Source organism: Emydura macquarii, unplaced genomic scaffold (assembly GCF_026122565.2).
Source record: "Emydura macquarii macquarii isolate MOO-44397 ecotype Brisbane River unplaced genomic scaffold, CSIRO-AGI_Emac_v2 contig_369, whole genome shotgun sequence".
In the NCBI taxonomy this organism is placed as follows: Eukaryota; Metazoa; Chordata; order Testudines; family Chelidae; genus Emydura; species Emydura macquarii.
In genome coordinates, this window is record NW_027130506.1 from 462,849 (window position 1) to 481,458 (window position 18,610).

The following is an 18,610-nucleotide window of genomic DNA, read 5'->3' on the forward strand; positions in this document are numbered from 1 at the left end:
ACACCACTAAAAGTGCAGTTTTGCTGGTATAACTGTGTCTACACTAGGGGCTTTGACATAGCTGTGCCAGCAGGTCAAGAAAAACTCCTCTTTACACCCTAACTGACATTGCTATAGGGGCAGAAGTCACCAGTGTAGATGTAGCTAGAGGTTAAATCTGGAAGCAAGAACACAAAGGGCGAAATGAAACAGTAGCTGAAGTTTGGGAAGGGAAACATCTGTGCTCTGCTGAAAAGTAGGACAGTGATTCTGTTCTAGCAACACGTGAAAGCAAACCTCTTGCTGAGCTAGCTCTGAGTGTGCAAGCCTCCATTGTGCTGTGGCTGCTTTTTAATGTCTATTTCTGTTGTAAGTTTTTCTGCAGGAATTGTATTTTTGTAAATAAAGGCAGAGATTAATAATATGGTGTCTGCTGTCCGCTCATTTTCTCTAATGAAAGAAATAACCTACACCTCAGCTCCAAGAGCAGTAACTGCTCAGTGCCGTGACTCTAAGAAGAGAGAAAGACATTAGTCACTGAAGGGAACCATAGGAGAGGGCAAATACTAGCCAACAGGGCAATTTATTTTTTGTGTGAGTTTTATAAAGAAAAAACTCATTAGCTGTTGAAAGAGACCCCAGGAGAGGGTAATGGTGAGGAAACATGGTCATTTATTCTCTGTTTGTATTTAAAAAAGAAAGAGACACATTAGCCATTTAGGAAGCCCCAGAAGAGAGCAAATTACTGGCCAAAAGAGCCATTCTTTCTTTTTGTGTGTGTGTATTTAAAGAAGGGAAAGAGACACACACAGTGGGAAAGACCACAGCAGAGACTGGCCAAACAGTCATTCCTTTGTTTATGTTTGGAAAGGAGGCAGGTATTTTACCAGTGAGAAAACCATTTAAACATAAAAAAAAAATCCACCAGGACATGGCATCTAAATGCCAGCTATGAGCAATGTTCTGACTCCACTCCAGAGTTCAGGTAAACCCAGTGGAGGTAACACTAAATGTCAAAGTTTCACTAGTAACTGTGTTGTGCTGTGAGGAGGGTGCAAAGGACAGTGAACTTATTTTGGGAAGCAGTTAAGCAGGTGCTCCTGCAAGCTCGTAATAAAAATAAGGGTAATACAGCTGAACAGCAGTCTTGTTGTTTTCTGTGGGTCCTGGCCAATTTGTGCCCTTCATGGCCTTCCCTAGCCTACTAGGGTACTATTCGAGGTGAAAACTACACCCTTCTTGGTCTACTTACCTGCTATCTATGAAACTTATACCCAAGCACCCTGTTGTCAATGTATTTATCCTCACAACAACCCAATGAGGTAGACACAACGAGAGTTCTGTAGCACTTCAAAGACTAACAAATTTAATTTCTTGTAGTCTTTAAAGTGCTACAGGACTCTCGTTGTTTTTGCTGTATACAGACTAACACGGCTACCCCTCTGGAACTTTTCAGCAATGAGGTAGGGAAATAGTATTTTATAGATAGAGAACTGAAAAACAGAGAGGTTAAGTGACTTACCCAAAGTCACAAAGGAAGTCTCTGGCAGAGCTGGAATTTGATTTCCCAAATCCCAGACAAGCATCCTGTTCACTGGACTATCCTTCTCTGTGCTCTGCCCTAGCTGATGTAGACAAATATATTTTTCTATAAACAAAGAGCAAACATATACTCTGAAAATGAATAGCATTTAATTTAAGGATTAAAGGCAGTAACAGAATGGGAGAGGAATGCAACAGCCCCTTACAGAATGGGGGAGGCAACCTAGTGACAGAGGATGTGGAGAAAGCTGAGGTACTCAATGCCTTTTTTACCTCTGTCTTCACAGACAAGGTCAGGTCCCAGACTACTGCACTGGGCAGCACAGAATGGGGAGGAGGTGAACATCCCTCAGTGCTGAAGGAACATGTTCAGGACTATTTAGAAAGATTGGACATACACAAGTCCATGGAGCCAGATGCAATGCATCTGAGGGTGCTGAGAGAGTTGGCTGATGTGATTTCAGAACCATTGGCTATTATCTTAGAAAGCTCGTGGCAATTGGGGGAGGTCCCTGATGATTGGAAAAAGGTAAATAGGGTGCCCATCTTCAAGAAAGGGAAGAAAAAGGATCCAGGGAATTACAGACCGGTCAGCCTCAACTCAATCCCTGGAAAATCATGGAGCAGGTCCTCATGGAATCCATTTTAAGGCACTTGGAAGACAGGAAGGTGATCAGGAACAGTCAACATCGATTCACCAAGGGCAAGTCGTGCCTGACCAAACTGATTGCCTTCTGTGAAGAGGTGACTGACTCTGTGGATGTGGGGAAAGTGGTGGACGTGATATACCTTGACTTTAGCAAAGCTTTTGATACAGTCTCCCACAGTATTCTTATCAGCAAGTTAAAGAAGTATGGGTTGGATGAATTGATTATAAAATGGATAGAGAGCTGGCTAGATCATCAGTCTCAACGAGTAGTGATCAATGGCTCCATGTCTAGCTGACAGCCAGTCACAAGCGGAGTGCCCCAGGGGTTGGTCCTGGGGCCAGTTTTGTTCAACATCTTCATTAATGATCTAGAGGATGGGGTAGATTGCACCTACAGCAAGTTTGCGGATGAAACTAAACTAAGAGGAGTGGTAGATATCCTGGAAGGTAGGGATAGGTTATAGAGTGACCTAGACAAATTGGAGGATTGGGCCAAAAGAAATCTGATGACATTCAGCAAGGACAAGTGCAGAGCCCTGCACCTAGGACGGAAGTCTCCCATACACAGATACAGACTGGGGACTGATGAGCTAGGCAGCAGTTCTGCAGAAAAGGGCCTCGGGGTTACAGTGGATAAGAAGCTGGATATGAGTCAGCAGTGTGCCAAGAAGGCTAATAGCATATTGGGCTGCATTAATAGGAGCATTGCCAGAAGATCAAGGGAAGTGATTATTCCCCTCTATTTGGCATTGGTGAGGCTGCATTTGGAGTATTGTGTCGAGTTTTGGGCCCCCCAATATAAAAAGTATGTGAACAAATTGGAAAGAGTCCAGCAGAGGGCAACAAAAATGACTGGGGACTGGAGCACAAGACTTATAAGGAGAGGCTGAGGGAATTAGGCTTGTTTAGTCTGCAAAAGAGAAGAATGAAGGGGGATTTGATAGCAGCCTTTAACTACCTGAAAGGGAGTTCCAGGTATGATGGAGCTGTTCTCAATGGTAATAGACGACAGAACAAGGAGCAATGGTTTCAAGTTGCAGTGGGGGAGGTCTAGGTTGGATATTAGGAAAAAGTTTTTCTCCAGGAGCGTGGTGAATGGGTTAGCTAGGGAGGTGGTGGACTCTCCATCTTTAGAGGTTTTTAAGCTGCAGCTTGACAAAGCCTTGACTGCAATGATTTAGCTGAGGTTAGTCCTGCTTTGAGCAGGTGGTTGGACTAGATCCTTAAGGTCCCTTCCAACTCTAATCTTCTATGATTCTAAGAAGAACGAACACAAAGTTCCATGACAGAGTATAATGCACATCTCCTTTGAAACATGTCGCCTCAACATTGTTTCATAAAACTGTAGTTGCTGATGGTTTAAGAATATAAAGGGGCAGCATGAACAAAGTCAAGTCATAACAGTTATATAACTACATACACCACAATAAAGGGTTATCCCTCCCCTGAGGTAGATATGATAGTTAAAATATATGCCTAGATGAACAATATGGCAAGACTGATACTAAACTTAAAGGTACAGAATATTTCAAGATTGTCTGGTCTATGAGGGTTGTAGGGTCTCATCTTATTCCTCAAACAGCCCTACGATATGGCACGCTTTTTCTGTCATACCTATTATCAGCATCACATGCAGGAAGAAAAAAAGAAAACTTGATTGAAAAATGGTAAATAATGGAAAAACAATTTTGTAAAAAAATTCAAAGCTGTTTCCATGAAAACAAAATCTTTTGAAAGTTTTCACAAAATGGAATTGTGTCAAAACATCCATCTTCAAATCAAAAAGGTCAGGTTTTCGATCCCTCTCTCTCCCTCTGTCTCAAGTCCACTCAGTACCTAAGCAACCTTCCCATCTAATCTTCATTGAAATCTATATGTTTTCATGAAATGTTTCAGCTTTAGCAAAATAGTAGCTGTCAACAAAGGCTTAGTCAAAAAATTTCTGACTAGGTCTCCGTATAGCCTTTTTACAGGGAATGATAGAAGGCAATCTCTACTCCAGCACTCTACTGGAAACTGCACATGAGAAAGACATTAGTGGTTCAGAGAGCTATATAAAGGCTGTTTGAATTGAATGATTAGTTGTTTTTTTCCCCTTCTTAAAAATATGTCAAGGACATGCCTTCCATCAGATGGAAAAAAAAAATCAGTAAAAAACAAAGACAAGATTTTCCTTTCACTCACACCAGCGTAAATCAGGAGTAACTCCATGGAAGTCCATAAAGAAAACACTTGTGAAACCTGAGTGAGTGAGAGCAGAGTCAAGCTGTGGATCTGCTCTTAGCCAATCTATGCCAGTTTTCATTTTTCTATGTATTTATCCATGCAGATTGACAAAATAAGTAAGAAAATCATACTATTCTGCACATCTTCTCAGCTGTAGTGATGGGTTCTGAGGTTTGGTGATCTCACCTATCTTAGGGATGCCTATATTATCTCCATGACCCTACCTTCAATTAGCAGTAGATTTCTGTGGACTGTTCCTTTCTGGGAAACATCATTTTCTGGTAGTAGACAACTATGCTAACTAATTCATTCTGGAGTGAGTCATATCCATCGAACCAGGTATTTTTCTTCACCATTTGAAAACACCTTTCTCCATTTCTGACCCTCCATTCCAAAGCCGAAATTTTCAGAATTTTGTAAATATCAGAATCATGCAGAATCAAAACATATTGACTTTAGGCCAAAGTGAAAGTTGAAAATTTTATGTCACCTCTAAATAATGTCATCTTTGTCTCATCACAAAAACCATGAAAACAGACATTCGTACTATTCAAAACTGCCATGCAATACCTCACGGTACCTGCAGCAAGACCTCAGCTGACACTCTGTTTTGGCAAGCCCTCCCTAGCTGGTACTTAATTTATCAGATTTTCAGCCTAACTCCTCAGACTCAGCAAGCTGCAAGCTAATACCAGAACAAAAAAAATCAATGACATTTATTCATTCAGTTATTTATTCCTCTGCGTCAGTGGTGTGTACAACCTCCATGTATAAAAGTATGCACAGCAGTGCCTAGCACAGAGTGTAGGCACCTTTGCCAACATTCCAAAATGCAATCAAAAAAAGAAAAGTGAGGAGATGCTCCATAACCCCCCAAAATAATTAACCAAAACAAAAATCAAACCTAATAATATTTCCCCCAACACTCATGTAATAGCCACCATCATGCCCCTCTCACTCCAAAACCTTGGGTAGACAAACTGCCCTGAAGGTTCACCAAATTTGGGTTATTTCAGCGTAGCACAGAGAATAGATTTCTTCATAGAAAGCCTGCTAGAAGCTCCTTGTATGCTAATGGGACTCTACTGCGGATCTCTCCAGTAACCATGTCACAAAATATATGCTTTCACAGGTCATAGGTAACATCTTCACTTCCACCTGAAATCAATAAGCAGTTAGTATCCATCCTGCAGCATAGATACAAGGTGGTTCCACAAAGATACACCATCTAATAAGCAAGCATGCTGATGCCACTTCCTGGGCTTGTCTTTCTCCTATCAGTCTGAGCAAGCATGTTATTCATCACAACTGGCACAAAGGGAAACATGTTCCTGATTTTCACACCAAACTTCACTTCAACTGCAGCTCAGGGTTTTGTAATTAATGCATCCTGTTGAGTCATGCAGGACATTTCCTTTCTCAAGGACATCCCTTCCCATACTGTTTTATCAACTGGTGGAAAAGAGGAATGAGGCGCTCAGAAAATGGAGATGGAATAGACCTATGAGGGTGTCTGTTCCAGTTCCCCACCAGAAAGTGATTTTTCCTTATTGTACACTTGAGCATGTTTTCTCAAGTCTAATTTTGAATGTCACAAGCATTGGAGCTTGCACCTCTTACCTTAGGAAATTATTTCATAAACTAGTAGTTATCACTGTCAGGAAGCTTTCTCAGCCTCATCTTACATTTTCTTTTTCTTAATTTTAGTCCATTACTCCTAATGATACCCTCTTTTAATTATAGTACTTTACATAATCCCTTTCCCTCCTTTATGGTTATACCCTCCAGATATTTAAGAGTATTATGTCCCTCCCTTATTTGTCACTTTGCCCAGCATATTCAGGTCTTTTATTGTTCCAAAAGCTTTACTGAAATTAACATAACATACAGAAAGAGACACCTGGAAACATAAGTGATCAAGAATGTACCATAATGTACAATTTCCAAATGGACAAATGCCAGTGTAAGGATCAATTTTGTACAATAGACATGGGTTAATTACATTAAGTGAAATATTAAGCACTATCGTTCCATATATTGGAAAGCAATTCCATATTGTCATGCCTGAGAGCATAACATCTCCCATATTTATAAATCAAGAAAATAGAATGAGTCCAGTAGTGTATATGAAATTGTGTAGCAGTCTTCCAAAGATGAAGGATTATTTTAATAGCTAAGGTTAATAGTATATCTAAATGTTTTCTGGTACAAATTACTGCTTACTCAGTTAAAGTTTGTTCATATGAAACAGGGGAGCATAAGATTTGCTTCCAGTCATGACTAGAAAGAGATTTTTAGCATTGTGTCTCTTGATTATATTTTGATTTTCTCTCAAACCACTTTAACGCCAGTGAACTGCACTGACATCAGTGAAGTTATTCCTAATATTACAAATAGAAGTAAGAAGGGAATAAGACTTATAGTGCTTTGTGCAATAGAAAAGAAATAAGGTTTGGAAAAGATTGTAATGTATTGCCTGATTCTGTTCTCACTTGCACTAGTGAAAACCTAACATAGCTACAGTCACTTAAACAGAATTATTATATAGATCAAATAACAAGATATTACCTCATGAAATTAAACTCATATGCATTTTTTAAAATTGTCTATCCATTTTATGTATCTCAATCTTTTTATCCCCAATTTGAGGTCCCTAAGGTCTGATTTTCAGAGGTACTGAGCAGTGGCATCACCTATTAACTATAACTGGAATTGCTGGAATTCAGCACCTCTGAAAATTGTACTTCGAGTGTCTCAGATTGAGGAGGCAAACACTGGGGCGTACTAAATTAGCAGACACTTGAAATTTCTTATCTTAATGTCCTGTTGTATCCAAATTTGCCAAATAAGTACTTTAGGCCTGATTCAATCTTACTTAGAGTGTAAAAGAGTAATAATTCCACTTAAATTAATGGAGTTGCATGGTTGTAAAGCCTATGTAAGTGTGTGTGTGAGAGGGACACTATTTTCTTCCTGCTACATATGAAAATAATGACTTAAATGCTCAAGGAGACAACCTCAAATTTATGTGAAATGGGAGAGTCATAGGCCACCTCGTCATCTACTAGAAAGCTCACAGTTACTTAAACATTTGTACTGGAAAATGTAGAATAGGTTGGAAAATCTGTAGGTAGGAGATTATGTCTGTAGAAATGTTCAATGTAACTGAATTGACTTCACTAGATTACAGCAGAGATTATTTTGATCCAACATTGTTTCTTATTTTATCTTAATTGCGAATTACATGTAAAGGTAAGTGAAAACATTGAGTTTGTATACTTTGTTAAAGCATAAATTAAGAAGTCTCTGTGTCATGGAGTAAGCATTTTAAAAGATAGGAGGACTCAGCTGCAGTGAATTTTCAACAGAATTCAGGTAACTCCAGTCCAGCTAACTGTATGATCCACTCCAGAGTTTGATTAACTGCAAGAGGAGAGAGAAGGGATTGAGGTTTATTAGCAAGCAGGAAACTTCTCTTTGTTGTTAATGACAGCAAGTGTTAAACTGCTCAATCATTCACTTGTTGTTTTGTGTGGGCCACAACAAAGGGACATTATGACAAAACCATTTATTTTTCTATAGATTTGAGAAGGAAAGAAACACAGTCACTGAGAGTAAGACCAGGACAGGGTAACTGTTGGTCAGTAACACCATTCTTTAAACTGAAATAATGCACAGCCAATGAAAAATGACTGAGGTCCACTGCAATGGATAGCTTTGAAATGTAAAGTAAAATAACTGTCTTAGACTACTGCGGTGTCAAACCCACAGCAAATATGTCACATTTACAAGAGGAGGTGGGTAGGGGAAGGAATGTAGGAGGAGGAAGGAAAATGAAGAGGGAAAGAAGGAATCAGGATGGGCTTAAGAAAATCTACAGTCCAGTTTTCAAGCCAACATGCTGGAATAATTTTAAATTATACCAACCTCAAATTGTTTCTCATTATTAGCCATTTAAAGACATTTCATAGCTTTATCCTTGTGGTTTGCACTTTGTTTCTAACTTCAAGACTTAAGTGCTTGAAAATGCCATTAACTTTTTTGTTTAACTGGTAACAATAAATCACATTTTCAATACATTGGAAAGTCTGGAAATAGTTAAGTTCATCTGCTAAAGTTACAGAGACAGTTACTGAAATGGAAGAATGCTACAGCTAACACCAAATCACAGGACATTACAGTCATACACTGCCATGCAAATAAATGCTTTGAGCATTCTTGAAGCTTCTATAAGGCTCCAGCATTCATTCACTATGTGTTTTATTCAATAGATTAACAAGAATGCATGACTGTTCCCGTAAAAACATGTGAAGACCTTCATTAATTCATATGCTTCCTCTGCCAGGAGTCTACCCTCGCCAAAGGTAAGGAGGTAGGAAAGTAATAAGAAAAGATACGATACTGGGGAGTGTGTGTGTATGGGGAAGTGGGAGGGATCAGATCTGTTTTATAATTGTGTTTTTCAGCTGATTTCAATGGGAGCAATCCTGACTGAAGAAAATAATACAATTCCCAGAGGATGATATTGTGATTTATCAAAACCACGGCTACAAAACCAACAAAGAAATCCATTATATTACTGGCTAAAATAGTGATATAAAACAAAAATAAATGAGAAACAACCTCCTTATTTTAATATTCCCCATCTTCTGCATTAGGAAGGAAACTCAGCTGTTGGCGGTAGCAAAATCTCTTATGTAACAGCAAAAAAGATGAGTATTCCATCTCCTTTCCTATCTACTTTGCCACAGGCGATGGCTGACTGTTATTTGCTAAAAATACCACTCTGTTCTATGGAAAACCCATATAATACTGACAGCAGAAGGTAATTCTGTGGCCAACATGTGTAAAGGGAACTTTAAGCGCATATATCCTCCAACTAGCATGTTTTCTAAGGGCTTAGAGTTCCAGAACTTCAGGCAGTAGCGCTCTTACAGACACAATATCAAGAATATTGGCAGAAAATGCCAAACAATTAACCCTCCTAAGGGTAAATTTTCCCCACTTTAATTATCTTGATGGAGATGTATTGATGGAGGGTAGATTAGTAAGGATGAGATAAGGGAAAAGAAAACAAAGATAGAAAGGAATTAATAGCAGGTCATGAAAAATGAAAGTTTCTATTGTAATTCACTAGAGGTGAGAATAGGAATCACTTCCCCCCTCCAATTACTGCAGTCAGGCGATGGGTGTCACAACTTGACATGACTGAGTCATATTTGCAGAGCAGATTTTCAAGCTCTACCAGGGTACCACATGTGGAGTAGTTACAGCAAATAATGCAGCATAAGATCAATCAACCTGCAATCAGTCTCCTCTGATCTATAAAGTAGTCTTGTGGTTCAGTCAAGGAGGTGAGAGGATTGAGACCTAGCTAGCAAAAGGATTTGCTTCAGCAACAGGAGCTTGTTTATTTGGATGTTCACATTTAACTTACAGTTGTTCTGCCAAAATAAGGTTCCCTTTTCATCCCCTCAGTACTGACTATTATTAGTTCTCATGAATTATTTCTAGCTGTTGAAACAACAACATACATTTATCATGCATTCAGTGTATTTGCATTCTGATTTTATTCTTTCCTCAATGGTTTTGTTGGCCACATATTGACCTCTCAATTTGTCTTATTCTTTCCTGTACATTATACTTATTTCCAGTGTATTGATTTGCGGAGAATCATTTAAAATATAATAAATGTATGTATCATCTTTTCCCCATGTAGTCAGCCCCTGATTCTACCTTAATTCATGTGCCATGTTACCTTACTCCTCAAGTAATCCCATTGGAATTATTCTGCATAAGGGTTGCACTACAGGCACCATGTATTTCAATGAATGCTTCATGAACCTTGCTAGAGCAAAACATTGCTACATCTGTGAAACCAGTAGATTGAGAACGTAAGAGGAATATGACTTGATATTGGATATATTAGACTGTGTAGATTCAATCAGATATTTTTATTAAATTATCCTTTGAGAGCTAGGCACCCAGTTCTCATTGAATTTCAATAATATCTGGGGCCAAGTCCTCAAAGATATTTAGGTGCCTAACTCATTGGAGTTAGGTGGCTAAATATCTTTGAGGATCTTGGCTTGGATGTATAAATCCCTTAAAGCACTGCAGGAGTGCTTTTAGGGTTTAGGTGGAACTGTATTATAAACCCCTGTCACATGTCAGAGAGTCATAGAATTAAGGCCAGAAATGACCACCCAGGTCATCTAATCTGACCTCCTATATATCACAGGCCACCAATACCACCCAACGCTGCTCACTAAACCCAACAACTGAAATTAGACCAAAGTATTACAGCCCACAGTAGATTAGACTGTTGTTTGCCACCGGCAGAGAATAGAAGAGACCAAGGTGCACCAGTGCCTTAGGTCCCCACAATGTCAGAGAAATGATGAAGTGAGATATGCCCAGATAATTCTGGCTAGTGACCTGCAGCCACATAACGTAGCTCCTCTACATTAACTAAATCTGTGAATTTAAAGTGGATTAGTTAAACTGCATGAAACCCCTATATGGACTCTCTCAGTCAGAATTAAAGTGGCCTTAATTCAGTCTGGCTTCCATGAATTAAGCTAAATCCGATTAAAGCTACTTTAATTCTAACTGAGATTGTCCACACAAGGTTTTAATGCAATTTAACTAATCACTTTTAATTCATACCTTTAGTTAATGTGGATTAATTTTCCTGTTGATTTCTATGACTGTGTTGCATTATTTACAAACTGTGACTGTTACATATTCATGTAAAATATTACACCACTAACTAAAAGATAACAGTCCAAATACCAGCACATTCATAATTTTCCCCATTAAGAATTGATAATAATAATGCTGAATTCCCATATTTCTATTGCATTATGAACTGAACAGTGTGGCCTTTCCTAGTAGAATGATACAAACAGCAGTTCCACAGGAAAAGTGCTGCTGTTAGGCTTTGGGGCAGCCTGTGCTATATTATATAAACAGAGAAGGCAGATGGCAGGGATGGAAACAATTGTGATCACTCCAGCCTGTGTCTCTAGCATCTGTCATTGCTGCATGATGTTAACAAGACTGAAGCATGAATTACCACTGTGCAGAGATTAGCAAACAGGCATACACTGCAGTGCTATCATTCCAAATCCTTAAATTCACTATAAGTAAATAGTGTGATTACACACTCAAAAGTAGTTTGACTATCAGTGTACATCACAAAGAAATAATAGGGCTGAATCCAAAACAGCTCTGAACTTTGAGGGTGACTGAGAGCCAAGCCTAGATCTGATTCAGATGTTCCAAACTGGCCCCTCTCTTTATAATAGGTCAAATAAAACCCCTAGTTACAAACATCTCCAAACTTGGGATGTCTGAAATGCAGATCAAGGGCCAGACTTCAAACAGTGTAAACAGCCATAACACCTAGATGTGGCCCCTGAATTTTGTGGTTTGATTGTTTCTGTAATAGCATGCATAAGAGAAGTCAGGAAAACACGTCTTTTACTGGCCTCACCCAGAGCCCGTGGAAGTTAATGAGAATCTTTCCATTGACTTCAATGGCCTTTGGATCAGGCATTGTGTGAGCTCAGTCTTACAACTCTTCCCCATATAAATCATCCCATTGAAGCTGATGGGACTACATGTGTGATTTATGTTTGTAGGCCCTAGCCCTAAATTCCATTTAAGAAACACATGGCTAACAATAAATGAGCAATATAATACCACTCCTTGCTTAAAACACAACTGCTTTCCGAGATCATTCATTTTATTACCAAATTCATTTCAGGATCATTTGTGTAATATTGTAGGGCCCTTATTTACTTGAAAGGTATAGAAAGCAGGGAATAGCTGCTTTTTAAAGATGTGATATTAAACTGAAATGGTTTTGCAGAGCGAATAAGAAATTAGCAGTTTGATTGTTCTCCTTTAATGTCATCTGAAAGGCTTCATTAATCTAAGAAGCTGACACCAAGATCATTATTGTCAAATGATTAAATTTAGAATGCATTCAAAAAGTGTTTTCATTCTGTCTTGAGGGTGGGGGTTGTTTTGTTAAAACACATGGGATCTGCTAGCCAATTAGATGTTAGTAATGAAGCTAGTGATGCCTGTTAAAGCTATAGAATGTTTTGTTTCATCTCATCATGAAGGGATTATTTAAAACAAAGCAAACAAACAAATCACTTAGCAAACAACCCAATGACACATTTGAGAACAAGTAATAATAATTATAAACAGTTATGTGGTGTTTTCTCATTCACTCAAGGCACTTTAAAGAGGTGGGAATCGTTATATGCATTGTACAGTTGGAGACTGTTGGGTGCACACAGCTGTGTGACTGGCCTTATTCATTGTCTACTTTCCCCAACTGCACTTCTGGACCCTTCTGCGACTTGAAATGTCTCCTATTCTATTATGCAGAATTCAGTTATAAAGCAGAGAAGGTGTATGGTCCAGTGGATAGGGCAATTGGCTGGGACTCAGGAGCCCTCACTTCTATTTTTGGTTGACCAGTTGTGTGACTTGGACGAAGTACCTTCACTTCTCTTGCTCCTCCTATTCTTTGTTTAGTTTGTAAGCTCTGTGGGGAAGGGACCATCTCTATGTGTCCATACAGTGCCTACCACAATGGGGCCCCAAATCTTGATTGGAACTGCTAAATTAATAAGAAGAAGAAGAGTGGCAGAGCCTATCTCAGAGACTGTTGAGCTTATAGTCAGCATTAAAGTAGAGACCATTGCAGAGTGATTATAGAATCATAGAAGATTAGAGTTGGAAGGGTCCTCAGGAGGTCATCTAGTCCAATCCCCTGCTCAAAGCAGGACTAACCTCAGCTATATCATCCCAACCAGGGCTTTGTCAAGCCTTAGCTTAAAAACCTCTAAAGATGGAAATTCCACCACCTCCCTAGGTAACCCATTACAGTGCTTCACCACCCTCCTAGTGAAAAACTTTTTCCTAATATCCAACCTAGACCTCCCCCACTGCAACTTGAAACCATTGCTCCTTGTTCTCTCATCTATTACCACTGAGAACAGCTCCATCCTCCCTGGAACCCCCTTTCAGGTAGTTAAAGGCTGCTATCAAATCCTCCCTCATTCTTCTCTTTTGCAGACTAATTAGATATGAACAGGGACATATCTGATTAATTAGCTGATCAATTTGAAATGAGGTGAAAAAATTGGATTCAAATTAATTGGTCAGAAGATGAGGGAATCCTCTTTAAAACAGACAGCTGGTCATTTTTATTCAGAAGAAACAAACTTCAAGCCCTTGGGGATAGATAGACAGCAATCTCGGTGAGGAAACCATGTCTTTCTGCATGGGAATAGCCCTAATAGCACTGAGACCAAGGACGAGGCTTTGAGCACAGAGAAGACATGGGGGACAGGGCTAATAAACCATTAGCATGAAGTATTTTATAAGGTAGTATGGGATTTGGGTGGGGATTTATGATGAACTGAGTGCTCATGAAAGATGTAGGATTGGCACCTACAGAATTGAAACTCTCTCTGTTTACAGAGCAGATATAGCAGGAGTAGTAGTTATGCAAACTTCCTAACCTTTCTTCCTCAACATTCTTTAGCTCTGGTTGGAAAAAGTACTTCTAATGACATGTTAGTTCATATTTTGTGCCCATTCAATCCTTCGCTTCAATACTTGGCCTCTATACTGCCATACAAGGATGTCAATTATTGCAAGTTGTTCAAAGAGGCAATTTGTTGTCCACCAGCAGTAGCCTGGAAATAAAGTAGAAAAGCCTTGAAAGGGATCAGTTATCCAACATGACTACCTTCCACTTAATGTTAATTTCTGCTGTCACACACAAAGTGGGAGGTAGTTTATTCTTACTGGCAGCAGGTATAAACTATCAACCTCTTGGTTTGAAAAAGCAAAAATCAATTTTAAAAAGAAAGTGGCCATGAGCAGAATGACATAGTCTTTTTAAAGGCTTTATTTTATTTTTCAGTCCCTGGTGATGCACAAAGAAATAACAAAATTTGCTTGCTGCTTTCATAATGACAGCACCCCATTCTATCCTAATTAATATCCTAAACCAGTTACTACCTGTCTCCACCCCCTTAAAGTTATTTCCTTCTCTCTTTGATTAAAGCACGGTCCTATTTTAAAGCCTATTTTGCTTCACCTTAAGTTTGAATTTACATCATGAATGGGGGTCTGGCAATTTTTTTAAAATTAAACAAAATGAAAGCAAGAGTTTTTTCTTAAACTCAAGTCATTAAGCCCAATATATTCAGTGACTACCAGCAAAGTATGAATGTCAGCAGCATTTTCTTAGGCTCTGGAAGGGTAAAATTATGTGGAGAATGAAAGGGAAATATATAGAGGTGGAAATAGACTATGGTAATATGCTTCACATGGGGCTATATCTTGAGAGCACCTGAAGCCAAGGCTTGTTCAAAAGCCTATTTGTTAAGCAAAGTTTCATGCTAAATGCATACAGCAACATTACTATGAGATCTGCACTGGTTGCCTATCAGCTTCCAAGTGGAGAGCAACGTCTTGGTTCTAACCTAAGAAATATTTGGTGGTTTGTAACCTTGCTACCTGAGTAACCACCTTTTCCTCCATGGGATGCTTCCACAGTGCAGGTGCTTGAGCTGGAACTTGTTTGTTATAAACGTGAAGGAGTTGCTGGCAGTGTGTTCTCCAACCAGAACCCTGGATTCTGGAATGTGATTAGAGTCATGGAGAGACTTCTATAAGAGTAGATAATAAAATATTAGAACTACTTAGTTTATAATGGAGGGGAATTAGATTAATGGGTTATAAGACCAGAGGGAACCATTGTGATTATCTAGTCTGAATTCTTGTAAACTCAAAGCTCTGAACTGACCAGGAATCAAACCTATGTCTTTTACATAAGAGGTAAGAACTATACTACTGAACCACCAGTGGGAACACAATAGTGAGGTGTAAATTTAAAAATGGTAAAGAGGAGATAATTTAGGTGCTTAGATTCACCTTCCTTCATTAACAAGAATAAGGACACATTCTAGGAAACTGAAAGGAAACAAATTAAAAATTTAATAAAAAGAACTACTTGTTTACACAATGCATTAATAATGTGTGGGACTCATTGCCACAAGCTATATAGGATTCAAAAAAGAATTATACATTTATATGGACAATGAAAACGACCACATTTAGATAGAGAAAAAAGTGGAAGGGATAGAAACTCTCATATTTCAGAATATTAGTTAAGAATTAGCTGATAAGTTACTGTTCTGAATCTGTATGACAGTTCCACATCCCTAACATTATTATTAGCAGCAAATGAGTCAAAGGAAACTGCCATCTTTATATCTGCAGCAGAAGAGAGTAAATGTATCTCTAGTGATGAATGATATTCAAAACATGCTTTACCCACACCGTGATACAGTGTAAATCTCCTGTGTTGTGAATTAAAGCCTTCTGGAGTCAGTGGAAGTTTTTCTAATGACTTCAATGGGCTTTGAATCAGGCTTCTGAAATCTATTTCTACTCTGTAAAATAGTATATGCTTACATATCAGATATGCTCCCTTTGTTTGTATTCAGAGTCATACTGGCTGGCTTTAAGGGTAAAAATGAGTTTTTAGCTGCTTGTTGCTCCAATTAGCTTTTCTGATGTAGCACAGCTGAGGGAAATCTGGAAGGTTTCATCTCTTTGTGCATCATTAACAAATTAGTTTCTTAAGTTCCAATCTTTTATATGTCCAAACATACCCATTGAGCAAATGGGGTAGCACAGATGTCACCAAAAGCCTTATTGGGTCTGTAGAAATTTTTTTACTGATGCATGTGATGAGGTATGAGAAGAGAAAAAAAAGAACCCAGATTGAATTTGCATGGATGGAAGTTGTAACTTGATACATTTGATCCTGAATTACTGAGATGCAATAAAAAAGGAAATCCTACAAACCTTACATTTTTGTGCAGTCCCCTTTTAGAGTACAAATGTACTTTAGGGGAGACCAACAGGGCCGTGTCAGACCTTCCTCTTGAAATCTGTACAGGTCCTAGTCTCCAATGCATTCTACAGAATGGGAAAAATCTGGAAAGTTTAGACAGTGAACTAATAAGGAGATGTCCTCTTGTGCAACAATATTAAAGTTGTTGGTGTTGTGTTTCTTCTTTTATCATGATATTAGAACAGGCCCAGCATCTTTTGTGAATTACATGCTGCCCCCTACATGATGCACACTGCATGCTGAAGTGTCTGAGCTAATAGTCAAATCGTGCACTGATGGATTTTCCATCACATAAAGTCTTTAAATAGCTATACAATCTTGATTTAAAGATATGCTGTAGCTTTATCAAAAGTTCTGGGCTTAATGCAGGAAGCACTTAATGAAATTCTATGGCCTGTGTTATGCAAGAGGTCAGACTGTATTATTGTAATGTCCCTGACTATTTGCTGGCATTAAAATCTATAGGTGAAATTCTAGCCCCACTGAAGTCAGTAACAGTTTTTCCATTGACTTCAATATGATCAGGATTTCACCCTCTGAATCTATGAAATAAACAAGTTATTTGACTTCAAATAAAATGTGTCTATTTAGCATTAGCACTATTTTTTGTTCAGTGTTTTTTCAAAATACTTTGCATCACATGCTTTCATACGCACTCCACATGTATTTATTTCAGTGTCTGTGCACTACAACACTACATTTCGATTAGAAACAGAAACAACGATATTCAGTGCAAAAGCCCATGTGGAACCAGGTTATGGTGGAGAATTAAATAGAGGGCCAGATCCTCAGTGTTGCTACTGGTCACCGTGTGGATATCAGTGAGACACAGTACGCCCGATTTGCAGATCAATAAGGTTTAATGTGCAAGGTTTTCCATAAATATATTAGTTAAATCCAAAGCCTAAAATTAACTACCAAATATCATACTCACTAAGCCTGGAGAGCTGAGCAGTTACTCAGAAGGCTGTATACAGGAATGGCTTTCTTCAGGGGCCCCACCAGGGAGTCAGCTCCAACCAGCAGCACCTTCCACAGAGTCAGGTGTTGATGGAGCATGCCCCTTTGTCTAAATAGTGACTTCTTATACTCTTCCATAAACAGCTTTCACGTAATTATCTCTCTACTCATTATCATATATGCTAATTACCTACAGTGGGTTTTCAACCTTAACAGCATTCCATTCTCACCATGATAATTGGGGTTGTCAAAACAACATCTGGTGATAGGAGGGGCAGTGTAAAAGTATGCCCCTTGGCAATAAAACACTGTACCCTCAGATGTTCAAGGATAACTTGTTGTTCCCTATCACCGTTATCTATGTGCAGCTGCAAGCAATACATGTTGTGTATTTTGTCTTGATATGTGCTGTGTGATGCAGAAACTGAGACATCTACAAGGTTACTCAGTAGTCCTATTCATCTCTGCCAACTGGAAGATGTCATGCTACAGGGGTCAGAATAGCCAAGCAAGCAGCTGAAGCTATGCTAGGCCTGTAGGACAGTGGTCAAGCAACTCAAATTGCACTGGGCCTGCAACACTCAGTTGGAATAGATCAACACTGAAGCCAATGGAGCGATGGTCATTTATAACAGCCTGAGGTTCTGGTCAGGAAAAATATCTGGAAACACAAGGCAACTATATCTCTGTCACATTACTTGTACATATTAAGGAATGAATTTAACAGCATATCCAATAATACAAAAAATATGACATACAATTCACACTGGGGCTTAATGAATCTGTTATTATTAACCAATTGGGAATTCTTTGTCTATAAAATTCTTTACCTCTGTCCCTGCTGTGTGTCAGAATTACCTCCCTGACAAACAGATTTTCTCTGTTTCTAATGGCTCTCGTTGCTTATGAAGTCAATTAAATTGAAAGGAAAAAATTCTCCAAGGAAAAAGAAAGCAGTATAAAAAAGTAAATAGTTTATTCTTTGTTTACCAAAGATTTCTTCTTCACTCCCCCACCATTCTTAAGATAAAACCAAAATTCCCAATGTAGAGAATACTCCGAATAAATGTCATCAATCTTTAAAATTTGCTTTCCATTCAGACCATAAAGAGCAAACAACAGTGCGCTTGTGAGACTGCCCAAGCAAGCAGAAAGAGGCTGTCTCCTAACAGTGAGAGTATCTTGAAAACAGCTCAGTGCATCTCTAAGTCCATAGAGAACTTTTCATGTCTCTAATGGTGAAATAGGCTGTTAATTTTTTCTTTAATTCATTTTCAGCCCAATGCTTGACTTTG